This window comes from Orcinus orca, chromosome 8 (genome assembly GCF_937001465.1).
Source record: "Orcinus orca chromosome 8, mOrcOrc1.1, whole genome shotgun sequence".
Taxonomy (NCBI): Eukaryota; Metazoa; Chordata; class Mammalia; order Artiodactyla; family Delphinidae; genus Orcinus; species Orcinus orca.
In genome coordinates this window covers 74862325-74877383 of record NC_064566.1, presented here as the reverse complement: position 1 = coordinate 74877383, position 15059 = coordinate 74862325, and the positions used below count along the sequence as shown (strand labels likewise).

Sequence of the window (15059 nt, the reverse complement as noted above, 5' to 3'; positions counted from 1 at the left end):
GAAATTGTAGCCACAATACATGGAGAACTTGAACATGTACTTTCTGTTCATGCTTACCTTGACATATAAATACATTTAAATCTATTTGCTAATTCTGGCATGTGTTCATACTAAACACCTTGAAAATAGACCATGGATGAAAATGTTTGATGGGTAGATTTGTGATTTGAAATGAAAAGCTGGCATCTCTTCAGAAAAGATGAATATCTAGGACTATATCAACTACTTCCCATGCAGAAATGCAGTCATCTATCCCCAATTCCCCTGGATGGAACAGCTGTTCAGTTTTATAAAATGAGCACATTTCAAAAAACTGTGATTATGTTCAAAGGCAGAATATGATACTTCCAAATGTATATGCTGAATACAGAAATCACTAATAGAGAGTCTAAGGAATGCTTAGTGCACTTCTGCCAGTTAAGCCACAATGTTTTCTCCAAGTCTTCTTTCAACAGCTGTATCTGTCTGCTGTGACGTGGATGGAAATTTCAAAACTAGTTAAAGAAATTAGTAACAAGGGCATTAAAATTGTCCTATGATCATCACAATATTATGATTTTTGAGGATACAATATAGTTTTACTTTCTATTTAATTGCATTTTAGCTGGCAGCATTGTTTTTATGTTCAGAAAAATTAACACATCTAATTTTATTTTAAAATTGTGATTTAAAATATGTAGTTCCATAATAAGACCAGGTTCTGAATACAAGGAGTATAAAATTATTTTCTTGATTACTCTGTCTTTAAATATTCATATTTATTTACAGAATAAGAATTAATTTGTAATATCAGAAATAAGTTTACATTTTTTCATTTTCAGATGCCATAGTGACTTTTACTCAACAAATATTATAAATCATGCAAAGCAATCTATAATGTATTAAATGTTATTCATATTTTTTTTCTCTTTCCTGCTATGAAGTATTGAATCAGTCTCAGGTACTTTATGCTCATTATATGATGCACTAGTTTGTAATATCAGACTTTTTAAAAATATGTATAATGGGTCTAATTCTTCACTGAAAGCCAGATTCCTCATTCATTCTTCTAATGCATTTTCTTGCTGGAGTTTTTATTGTGATCCTGCAGTCAATCTCCAAATCAATGTTTCATCAGTAAAGTAGCAGGCAGTAGGCGACAGTTACAAGTTTCAGTGGGATGGGCACATTCAGCACTCTTTAGTTTCCTTGGAAGACGTCATCCCTAATGTTCTCTTCTCTGAGTAGCAATGTCATTGTGACAATCTTCTTCTTCACAGAGAAGAATATACTTCAAATATTTATGCTCTGATGATCACAATACCAATGGGGCTAGTAAGAATCAATCTACAGCAGGGAAAACCTGGTAAGCTAGTGTTTCATTCCAGAGGGTATCAATACAATGCTTATTCATGTCAGTTAAAAAACTGAAGAATTTTTCTTGAAATTTTTTCTAACTTGTGGAGTATTTTGCAAAAGTGAAAAAAAGAAGTGAAAGGGAAAAAAAACACTTTTTTTCCTGCTATTTTGTCTTTCATTTTCTCATGGATCATAATAGAAACTTCCACCACTTTAGTCCCACTGGCAGAGTATGAGGATTACAGTCTCCCTTTTAAAAAATTCACTGTCCTAGGTTGTTTGGTATCCAACATCTGAGTACCACTGGTTTATATATTTTGTATGGCTTTTTGATTGTTTTGAATAGGAGAATAAATCCTGTTGGTGACTACTTCTTGGCCAGAAATAGATATTTTTCACTGTACCTTCTCTCTCTTCCTCCTAAGTATTTTAAACGTTACAAATTTTATCTAATCTCCTGATTTAGACTTTAAGCTTTGTAAAAATAATTCTTTGCTTTTACATTACTTATATGTTTCTTTACTAAAATATTTCTAATATTTAAAGACAGTAAACACATCTTTCCTGAAAAGGGAGGAAGGGAGAATAGAACATCTGAGGACATAATACAATACTTGTCAAAAATTCATGGGAAATATGCTTCCTACTACAAAATATGCATTTTACTGTACATTTATTTTTATGTAATTATCACTGCTTTACATTAAAATTTTCATATTTATTCCTGATATTTTGCACATTCTGGTTTTGCACTACATCTTTTGTTTTTTGGTTTTTTTGTGGTACGCGGGCCTCTCACTGTTGTGGCCTCTCCCGTGGCAGAGAACAGGCTCCGGACGCACAGGCTCAGCAGCCGTGGCTCATGGCCCCAGCCGCTCTGCGGCATGTGGGATCCTCCTGGACCGGGGCACGAACCCGTGTCGCCTGCATTGGCAGGCGGACTCTCAACCACTGCACCACCAGGGAAGCCCTGCACTACATCTTTTAATTTGGAATGCAGCTGCACTCTATGTTTTTAATTTCTAGTCCCACATATCCAACTATCCAATGAATATTTCTACTTTGACACGTTAATATCAGTCCACAAGGAACAAAACTAAAGTCATCAATTTTTCCTTTAAAATAACCCACCAGCTAACTTCCCTATTTCTAGTAATACTACCTCCATTATTTTTTCAATATGATTTAAGACAACTTTGAGTCTATATCTCACTCCATATATCTCATCATTTAGTTTCCTTAAATGCTCTTCTCACATCTCCCAAATATTTGTTTATGTTATTTTGTTATCAATTCTCATGAAAACCTTTATTAATACTTCTTTTCTAAGACACATCACCATTGTAAATAATAGACACATACATTTCATTGTTATTGTCTCTTCTAGACCTTAAGCTCAATTGGGGTATAAACACAGTGAACAGCACATAATTTAGACAGAAAAAAAATACTGAAAGTTTGAATTTATCATATTATTTCATGCTTTATTTTGTAACACATCTTGAATCAAAACTATTCTTTTTACTCCCTTCATCTACCACAGTTCAGGCTAGTACCACTTAAAAATATACCCACTTCCTCACACATTCTTCTAGTTCAATTTTAATTTCATATTGCGATAATATCAATGTTCCTAACATGCCATTCCTATCATGTTAGTCTTACTGCTTAAAAAGTTTAAAATGTCTCCAAATACCTAGGGAATAGAGTCTCCATTCATTCCATTTGCAGCCCAGAACTCCATAACTTGGTTTCATTCTAACTTCCCAATAATACTTCGTGACAATTATATATTTTCCTCTCCTTCTACAATTAATTGTCAGTTAAGTCAATTTTATATTCTTAGTATCTCTCAAATTTGATTGTTTCTCTCCATCTTCTTTGCCATCAGCTCATTTCAAGCAACCATCATTTATTCCTTGATTACCCCCAAGCACCTGCTAAGTTAACTCCCTGTTACCTCATATTCACTTTGATGTATTTTCCTTATTGCCCCTAGAGGGTGTTAAAAACATACAAAACTATAGATATATTTTCCCTGTTAAAAACACTTTGGTAGCTCACCACTGTCCTCAGGGTAAATCTGTATGTCATAGTTTGACTTATGAGGCTTACCATATTCTGATCTCCAAATACCTCTCTAATCCCATTGTTCAACAGCCTGTGTCTCATATATTCCAACTCAGATGACACAGGACTTGTTACACTTCGTTCTAACAGTACATTATATTCTCACTCAGTTCCTAGACTTTCAAATGCAATCATCACTGCCTAATAAATTACCCACACCCAATTCAAACTTTATTTGGTGAATCTCTCAGAGACTTCAGGTCTCCCTTTTACTAATTTTTTCTGGAATTGTTAGCTGTCCAAGGCTATATGTTCCCATATAGCCTTCTTATGGTTTTCAAACTCAAGTATGGACAGCAATGTGGGTTTGCAAAAATGTTTCAAGAAATATGTAATATTGGCACTGATAGCTTTGAGGAAATCAGTTTTCAGAACCTCAATTTACAGGTACTCATTTTACTTAATTCGGTCCACATGACATCATATCTATAATGGAGATATAGATTTTCCTTTACCATTTCTCAATTTACAATTAACTTTCCCTTACATTCACCTTTTTCTTTCTTTATTAAAAAAAGTGCTTTACTGCTCATCACCTTGAGTCTTTCTTATAGCACATAACTCATGTGTGAGCCCTGGTTGTAAGCTGATCGATCATTAAAAATGATGGCTGATTATAGATCTCTGAGTTTTAACATATAACAGTGAAGGATATTGAGTAATTAAGTGGTGTTCATATTTCAAATCTCCTTTTTTCTATCTACATATTTATGTAAATAAATTTTCTCAGCTCTTAAATCTATTAAAAGAATAAGGATAGAATTTATGGTAAAATTTGTCTTTTTAAAAAAAAACAAAAACAAAAAAAAAAAAAAAAAAAATTTGTCTTTTTTTTAATATAATTAATATTTATCCTTGGATAATGAAACTAGCTAAACAAAGCTTCATTCATCTCCTTAAGATATCCATTGCAAATAATATTTTATTATTAATAATTTATCACAATTTTAATATACTCATATATTTTTATGTAATATATTACTGTAATGATTTCTCAACTCATAAATATTGAGGTTTAGAACCCATTAGGTTACAGAAAATTTAAATGAAGAGTTACTGAACTAAAATAAGATAATCAATAAAAGAATTTAAAAAATCAAATCTGTTACATTAAACTATGTGAAAATTTGAGTTCAAGGAGAAAAATAAATTATAATTTCTGAATGCTGATGATAAGCTTGATCATTTATTTTGTAATAGATAATGGTGATTATCAATATATTGGTGATTGCCAATATATTTGAATTCCATTAGCCATATTTACTAACAATATGTATAATCCCTGGAATTATAGCTCTTGAAGCTATTTAAGCTTTTGAAAAAATTTTTCATTTTAAACATAGTAACTATATAATTTTATGAATTTTTTTAAAGGACTTGTTTAATTTACCTTCTTCACTAAACACTAAGACTATTAGGGGAAGGGGTAATGAATTATTTCCCTGCTTTGTTACCCTCATACCTTGGTTCTTTTTTCTCCAAGTATTGAAATTCTAAACATTCTTTTTCTGTTTTTACGTTTTGATTGCAGTTTAATAATTTGCTGATTGCATTATAATCACAGCAATGTTGCTTTTTTTTTTTGGCCTTCATGGAATTTATATTTTTAGTTTTCCTTTTTTATTGGAGTATAGTTGCTTTACAATGTTGTGTTAGTTTCTGCTGTACAATGAAATGAATTAGCTATATGTATATCTATATCTCCTCCCTCTTGGGCCTCCCTCTCACCCTCCATCCTACCCATCTAGGTCATCACAGAGCACCAACTGAGCTGAACTTCCTGTGCTATACAGCAGGTTCCCACTAGCTGTCTATTTTATGCATGGTAGTGTATTTATGTCAAACCTAATCTCCCAATTTGTCCCACCCTTCCCTTCCCCCACTGTGTCCACATGTCCATTCTCTATGTCTACGTCTCTATTCCTGCCCTGCAAATAGGTTCATCTGTACCATTTTTCTAGATTCCACAAGTATACATTAATATACGATATTTGTATTTCTCTTTCTGGCTTACTTCACTCTGTATGACAGACTCTAGGCCCACCCATATCTAAAGAGACACATCATATCCTGCTTCTTTTTTAAAGTACCTCTGATCACCCTAGGTAACCCAAAAGCTTCTTCCTTTAAACTCTGTTGGTCACTACTATTTGTGTTACTCTGGCATAGTGTATCTATTTTGTCTCACCAGAGCTGCATTTTTCTTTATTTGTAATATACACTGAGGGAATTCCCTCGCAGTCCAGTGGTTAGGACTCTGAACTTTCACTGACGAAGGGCTGGGTTCAATCCTTGGTCGGGAGCTAAGATCGCATAAGCGGCGAGGACAATTAAAAATAATTTTTTTTAAGTACACGTTTACATACAGATGCATTCTTTCTCTTACACTCTTAATATTATCCACTAATCTCAACTAATTTTGTAAATCTACAGAAAATGTATTGTCTCATATTGATTAGAATATAAGTTCCTTCAGAGCAAGGGTCTTGCCTGTCTTCTTTTCCATTCTACCAAGGGTACCTATCATGTTGCCTGACATGTGAGAGGTATTCAAACATTTGTTGAATATATAAAATAAGCCAAGAACTATATTTATTAAAAATTTAGATTAAAATGTCTAGCAATGTTTTTTGAAAATATGTCCTAGCACTTAGTTTTCTCAACTTTAAAATAATAATAAGCAACTTTGGGTTGATACGGCCATACACTAATAATTAGGGGTATCAATTCATTCACTTAATGTGGTTTAGTACCATGGGAGCTTTTATGTTTTTAAGTAGGTATTAAACAAAACTTAGGCTTTCAATCTCAAATGCTAAAAGAACAAATAGTTGGAAAGGCAGCATAAGAAAATGTGTCAGAGAAGTCTACATTTTTTTGAGATGAACTCTTCTGTCACAATATTCAATTAAAGCTGTCATTTTGTCTCTTGAATCCCTTGGTTAGAAACATGACAGAAAGGTTTCTGTATAGTCATGGAGATTGATTTAGATAGCTGTGAGCATAAGGGAATAATTTATTCTCTTGATAATTCTCTACAAGATGTCCTTAATATTTCAAAAGGATTTCACTTTGGGATATTTAACATTACTTCTTATTCCAGAAATTATACTCAGAATAATAGATTGGAAATATATTTTTCTTTCTTCAATTTTCATCAAGATGTACCACATAAAACTGTATTGTGATTCCTCTGAGGAGCACCTATTTTTGCGGGTGTCTTGATGATCCTTTAAAGTGTACTCTAAGTTGACTTTTCACATTTATTCTTTCTAGTTTTAGAAAAGTTTGCACCTGGCTTAACACAGTGGTTTCATTTCATGAGTTTTGAAATAAAAGATTTTTCAGAAATTATCTGAATGAGAAAAGTTTAAGATGAAAAATCAGTAAAGGGAAATTTCAACGAAAATTGTCCTTAGAAGCTACACAATTAATTTTCTGCATTAAATGGACTTCCAACTCAAAAAGACTTCTGTGTTGACAGAGTCCCTGGTCATTATGATAACTTCTCTGGCTGTGACCAATAGGCATAGCCAAAACCACTCTTTGGGAATTAAAAGGAAATATATATATATATATATATATATATATATATATATATATATATATATATATATATATACACACACACACACAAATATATACCGATCCTGAAAAGAAGCTATAGGACAAATAGAGAAACATCATATGTTTGCAAAGCAAAGCATATGATACCTAAAATAAATAACATTATGATACATTTCTATAGCATGAATAAAGGTCACAGTACTACATAAAGTGAAGAAATAAACTTTCATAGAATAATTGAGCTCTCTTACTTCTTCTGAGACATTCCTAGTTGTCCTACACTAAGATTCACACACTTGAAGGTGTATCCCATTCCCAGAGGGGAGCACTGAAGGCTTATTCAATTCACTGGGTAACCCTGCAATCTTCAGTCATTCCCTTTGCTCACTTTCCCTATTTCTCTCATTTTTCCCCACAGCCATTCTTATTATGATCCAATATAAAAGAAGGAACCTATGGACATAAATTTAGTTAGCTTCTTTCCAGGTTTGGGGTATAGTAAACATAATTTTCAAGATTTAGTTGCTTCATTTTGCTTCAGGTCTTCTGTCTCTTCCTTTGCTCACAACTTTTGTGATTTCTTGCATTAGGTTTGGGTTATAATGGCATTTGGTACTGTTATTAAATTTTTCACTTGTTTTTGTTTTTACATTTTGTTTGTTCATTTTTTTAGATATTAGATAAAATAAATTTTGTAATAAAGATTGAATCTTCCATTGCTTAAACCAAATATTCATCATGATGAATCACCTCTAACATCATAAATTTTCAGGAAGTAATTTCAATGATGAATCAAAGAAACTGCTTCAAGTATTTTCTCAATTACTGTTCTCATTCTCCCTCTGAGTTTCCTCCCTTTCTCAAAGGCTCTCCTTTTCCACATTGTTACACAAATTTTTTAGTTGCAATTTTTATATATTCTAATCCAAATAAGAGAAAAAAACCTTAGAGGCAACATATTTTGAATCTGGGAAGGGCTATACAAAGTGTCTGACAACTTCAAATCCAGGCCCTGACACTCCTTAACTTTAGTATGTCATCAAAGTTACATATTCCTCATTTTTTATTTATAAAATAGGAAAACTAATAATTGTCCTTCAAGACTGATTTATAAATAACATTAAAAAATATATGGACACTTTTCAGCAACACTTCCTGGTGTAAAATATGTGTTTAATGTAAAAAATTAATGATTAGAGTTGGGAGACCAGAACAAGGAGTTTTCACAGTCTGCAATGATAGCAGAGCTTAAAAGGAAGAACAGCTCCTTTCCTTGAAAGAATTCAGCCAATGAAAAGCCATGGAGTCTTTGTTTACCATAGCCTCCCAACTTCATTTTCCTCTCAGTAAGAGCATTCTCTTTCCCATAGTGTGTGGGAACTTGCATGTGGTTCCCCATGGTTGCAGACCCTGAAAAACAATTCTTTGCTGATTCTGAATAAACCATCTTTGCTGGAGAAATATCTGGCAGTCTTTTTGTTTCAGGTCAATCCCAATAATTTAAGGTTTTTATTCGTAGTAGTTGTAAGGCCAACTGGCCCGAGGCAGAGGAAAGCAATCAGACTCACAGGTTGCATCAGACCGACACTTTCCGGACTACCCAGTTCCAGAAACTGACCTGGGGACTTTCCACCCGGCCCAGCCTTCCCGCCTTTCAAGGGGCAGGATTAACGGTCTCAAGACTGATGCAACCGGCAACAGATATTGCCACGATACCCAAAGAGACCACCAAATAAGGAATACCCTGTGCCCTCCCGGATCCACCACACCCCTTTCCCTTCTTCCCCTATAAATTTTGTTCGCGCCCACACCCGGATGCGACTTCTCTGGCCCCTTTCTCTCGGACCAGTGAACCTCGCCTGGGAGCATTACCAAATAAAGCTTGTTTAAGCTCTCCTCCGTTTTTGGTGCCGTTCCTTACAGTATTTTTTTTTTTTAATCTTCCCATAATTATCACTTACTTGTTTCAGCTACTGCTATTGGCATGATTTATTGTGGTCCATTACCATAACAATCTACCACAATACTTAAGGAAGATGTACAATCTAGTAATTACCTTAAAACTTTTGAGTATAAACCTCAATTTGGTTTGTTTGCTTGTTTGTTTATTTGTTTGTTTTAGCAGGTAAGATTCAGTCTGACATAGGAATAAGGACTTTGGACTGAGAGTTGACAATTTCATATTAGTTCTTACAGCCACTGACTATTTGTGTGAATTGCAAAAATAATACTTATATTATTTTAGTTTTATATAGTATTTTACAATTTACAATTGGTTTTCTAATCTGTTTTATATCAATTACTTCAGTTAACAAATGGCTTTGGTCTTTGCTTTCATCATTTGAAATTCAAGGGATTCTGTATTATGTAATCTCTGAAGTGCCACTTGATTCTAATTTTTTTTTTAATTCACACTTAATATTATACAATTGCATCAGAACTTTACTGTGAAGTTTTAGCTCATAGCAATTTTTACTTTGAAGTAAATTCTACAGATAAATACATTTTACAGGAAATTCATTCTTTGTCCAGGAGGGTGCCATTTATTGAATGACTCTTTCAAGGTATATGGAAATTGTCAAATGACTTAAAGAGTGATGTGTCATCCAAATTGAAAAATTTATTAATAGAATGATTAAAACAGGAAGATTATGGCTCCAAAACTAATTTAGTTCAAGTTAAAAAACCTGAGTATGTACAGTATATTAGACTTTTATCTAGATACTGTGTCTAAAAGATGAATAAAATATTATTCATAAATATCTTAACATCAAATGCAAGCCTAATTTCATTTCTTAATCTATCACCTAGTCCTTCAGGTACAATAAGAAAATAATTATGCCATTACAATGCCTTCTAATATATGTAAATAATTTCAATAAAGAAAAGAACCCTGTTATATGATAAAAAATCTGATTTATAGTAGATACTAACATATTTGCCATTATATAGAATTTATTTGGAATTTTTGAGATTTCTGGATCTACTTAAGACAAATTCCTAAGTAGAACTGTTTACCATTGCATAGGACAAGAATTTTACATTTTGCTGGATTATTTGTAGATTTTTAGGCCCTCCTTAATTCCTTAGAGTATGCTAACCTGAATTCTACCTTACAATGTTTTATAATGTAACATGGAATCACCTTTATTTACTTTATTCTGTTTGAATGCTCTGTTCTTGCTCAGTTTTATTCTAAGTTTTATTCTAAATATTGGAGTGGAAACAATGAGGAATGGTTTCAGACCACTGAATTTAGATAGTAATTTACGTATTTTTTCACTTTCTTATTATTTCCCTTGATTTTAAGCTATGATCTCAGGTGTCAGTGAGAAAAGTATACTTTCTTCTTTCCCTACAAGCATCTACATTCATACATTAATGCTACTTTATTTTTATTTTATTTATTTTTTATTTTTTTGTGGTACGCGGGTCTCTCACCGCCACAGCCTCTCCCACCACAGAGCACAGGCTCCGGACGCGCAGGCCCAGCGGCCATGGCTCACAGGCCCAGCCGCCCAGTGACACGTGGGATCCTTCCTGACCAGGGCACGAACCCACGTCCCCTGCATCGGCAGGTGGACTCCCAACCACTGCGTCACCAGAGAAGCCCAATGCTACTTTATTGATTGGGTATGGAAAACAGACAATTCTCTAAGACTGTGTTAGGACTTAGTGTATACTTACGACTTCTCTGTCATGCTCCTTTTACACTTATTATCTCTCCTCTGTAGAGTTCTTTCAGGATAGAATAGCCCTTATTTTCTAGACATTGTCAATCCTCATTATTTGCAGCTTTTGCATCTGAGAATTTGTCTACTCATTAAAATTTATTTGTAACCCTGAAATCAACACTTAAAGTGTTTTCCTGATTGTTTACAGATGTGTGCAGAGTGGCAAAAAATTTGAGTCACTCCATGAGTACATTCCCAGTTAAGGTTGGACAAGGTGATGCTTTGCCTTCTCGTTTCAACTCTCATACAGAGATGGCCAGAGGATGGAGAGTGCACTGTAGTGAAAGAAGCTCAGGGCCTGGGGTCAGTTGAATGGTATTTGAATCCAAACTCTGGCACCTGTTAGTGGGGTGGCCTCGGCCAAGTCATTTAAAATTCTGAACTTTGTTTTCTATCTTGAAAAAAAAATAGAATCTTCTAGGAGGAGTTCTTTGTAGAATTTAAGATTTATCTATCTATCTATCTATCTATCTATATCTATTCATCTGTCTATCTATCCATATATTTCCAACAGCAATACTTTTTGTCAGTGAGAAAGCTCCATTCTTAGATTTTCTGTAAGAACCACTGCTCAATAATTTAAGGAAAAAATTAAAGCTATAATAAGTATAGAGTATATCCTATATTCTAAGTATAACAAGGCAAGATTTATATCATCTGCCTTGGCTTCTCTCCTAGGATCATCTCTGTAAGTCTAACTGCATACTAGACACCTTACCTAAGTGACTTACTCCATGATTTTCATATCTAAAACTAGACTTAAGACCCTGCCTAATTTTTAATCATTGTTTATTCTTCAACAAGTTAATAGTTTAGTCTCTATGTAGATCTCTAAACTACAAAATTTAGCATAATGTTTAATATCATGGACAATAGGGATGGACATAAACAGCCTTCAGACTGGGTCTTGGGCCTTCCACTTACTAGCAGTATGACTCTTGGCCAGTTCTACAAACTCTCTGATCATTAGCATCCTCATCTATATCTTCAGTACAGATAATAGAAGTACCAAATTTAGAGTTTTGTTTTGTGTGATTGTATGTGTGTATATGTGGATATTAATGGAATCATATGTATAAGAAACTATAGAGTGTCAAAGACATACTGAATCTTATTATTTTTACATATACTATTGATGGGAATGTAAATTGGTACACTACTATGGAGAACAGTATGGAGGTTCCTCAAAAAATTAAAAATAGGAGCTAGCATATGATTCAGCAATTCCACCTCTGGGTATTTATTTGGAGAAAATGAAAAAACTAATTTGAAAAGATATATGCACCACCATGTTCACTGCAACATTATTTACAATAACCAAGGTATGGAAACATCAGTGAAGTGTCCATCAACATATGAATCGATAAAGAAATTATGGTGTGTGTGTGTGTATATATATATATATATATATATATATATATATACATACATACATATATGTATACACAATGGAATATTATTCAGTTACAAAAAAGAATGAAGTCTTGCCATTTGTGACAACATGGATGAACTTCAAAGGCATTATGCTAAGTTAAATAACTCAGAGAAAGAAAGAGAAAGATGATATGTACCATATGATCTCTCTTATATGTGGAGTCTTAAAAGAACAACAATAAGCTTATAGATACCGAGAACATAATTGGCGGTTTGTAAGGGTGGAGTAGGTTGGGAGAAAAGGGTGAACTGGGTTTTTGTTTTACTTTGCTTTAGTTTAAATAAATTGAATAAAAATTTTAAAAGTCTTATATCTCTCTAAATTTCTCTCTATATACCAGTCTACATGTCACTCCAGTTTAATACATAGTTTCTCTTATAACTACTTGCGTCTACTGTTGTCAGGATATAGTAGAATGAAAACGTCTGCAGTAAAACAAAGAACACAACAATGGAATCAAGAGATTTGAATTTAACCATGGTCTGCCTTCTACTATCACTGATGTTTAACTTTATATACAATATTACACACAATGCCTGCCACATTGCATATACTCAGATGGTCACTGCCTAAGTGGATAAAGTTAATTTTCCATGTCTCTGTTTCTGAATCTATCAGAAGCAGATTTTATTTGATGAGTACTGTGTGAATAAGTTAGATAATAAATATAAAGGAAATATCTAGAGTGGCTGAGGGTAAGTAGTCATTAACGAGTAACCATTCTTTTTATTGTTTTTATTATCTACATTTTCATTAACAGTGTTGGTGACTTAAGTACTACTTGGAAAGGAGGCAGCTATAAGGATAGAAAAAAGGAGAGGCCTCTTAGGATGCTGCATTTGGAGATAGTTGAGCTGTATTAAAAATACAGGAGTTAATTTTTGATAACTCATGCTGAAATCGATCTGTACTCAAACCAACGGACATTTTCTGTCTTGAAACACTAGCCTTCATCACTACATTCTCAGTTAATTTATGTCTTAGTTAATTTATTGTGCAATTATTTATTGAACACCTACTCTGCTCTTGACTTTACACTAGATACTGGGAATATATTGTGGAAAAAATTAGTCAGGGTTCCTACCCTCAAGGATCTTACTGCCTACTGGGACATATAGATATTAAACAACAGATCAACTAATTAAATGTAAAATTTCAGAGTTGCTAAGTACTACAGGGGTACAATGTATGGGGTTCTATGAAAGGGTAAAAATACAAAGAAGATAGGTTGTTTTGCCCAAGGACATACAGCAAGTGGGTAATGGAGTTTTAACCTCAATGCTAGGATTCTAGTAGTGACATTCTTTCTGCAACAGTAGCCCCCCTTCCTTTTAAATTTTAAATTAAAATTTTTACATTAACTGATTAATATACTTCTGAATATTTTTTACCTAACATGGAACTATTTCTTTCTATTTTGACCCTTTTTTTTGGTACAAGTGTTTTCTTTATATTGGCATAGTGTTATTTTATCTTGATTTTTCTTCTAATACTTGTTTCTATGATGGGATTCATTTTAAAACTAAATAATATTTTAAAAGGCAATTCTATATCCACTCTGTCAAATGAAAAGTTTTTGTAAATAATTTTGCTCAAAAGTAAACACATTAATGAAGTTAATTACTAAAAAAGAAAATAATTGCCATGAAAATACATGAAGAAACTTTAAATGCATATTAACTAAGTGAAAAAAGGCAATCTGATAAGCCTACATACCATATGATATCAGCTAATTGACATTCTGGAAAAGGTAACACTATGGAAACAATAAAAAGATGAGTAGTTGCCAGAGATTGGGGGTGGAAGGGAGGGACAAACAAATAGATGGAGTGTAGAGGAGTTTTAGGGCAGTGAAAATAATTTGTATGACACTATAACGATGGCTACATGTCATTATACATTTCTCCAAACCCACAGAATGTAAAACACCGAGTGACCTCTAATATAAACATAGACTTTGAATGATTGTGGTGTGTCAATGCAAGTTCATTGATCATAACAAATGTAACAAATGTACCACTTTGGTGGGGTATGCTGATTATGGGGAAATCTATGCATGTGTCAGGGCAGGGTGTTTATGGGAAATTTTGTACCTTCCTCTTAATCTTTCTTTGAACCTAAAACTGCTCTAAAAATAAAGTCTTAAAAAAGAAAGTAATCATTTTTAGTAGTTAAATATGTAAAAGATTATCATTGCCAATCTTGAACATTTATAAAACAAATCTCCATTTTGTTAATTAAAGTAGCATGATTAACCCCTTTGAGTAATTGTTTCTCCCCAGGCAGTAAGAAATAGCCCTAAAAGTGTTTTAGAATACTCCTGACAAATTTTACAAGCTGATTTAAATGCATTACCATGAGGTTGTATGTTCATTTGAAATATCTTACCACAATTACTAATTTCTGACAATAACTTTTAAAATATATAAGAAAATACATTGAATTAGAATTATGATATAATTGACCTAATAGTAAATCTATCTATGCATATAACTGGACTTTTAACCTTGCTCAATTACTTTTCTTAATCTGCATGAACTATTTGATCAACAAAATACTAATGATTCGTACCATCCCTTCCAGATATCTTATTTAAAAATCTCCAGATTTGGCCAATAGCCTTGTCTATAGAAAAAAAACAAAAAACACAGTATATATATATATATGTATATATATATATATATTTAGATTCTTGTGTAAGTCTTGCTTACACTAACACTGGGCCTGACCAATATGACTTACTTTGGGCATTTGGACATGAGAAAAAGTTGATAAATTCTAAAGAGATTGCCTTCTGGAGTGTCATTGCTACCACAGTGCCTGGTATGGTATGGCCACCTTGAGAAAGAGGGAGA

At 33.1% G+C, this 15059-nt stretch overlaps 1 protein-coding gene across 1 annotated transcript in view; it reads right to left on the bottom strand.

Annotated features, from left to right (window-relative positions):
* The window catches only part of CNTN5 (contactin 5), a 1406915-nt gene that overhangs the window by 920689 nt on the left and 471167 nt on the right, over window positions 1-15059 (bottom strand). The window lies entirely within an intron of this gene.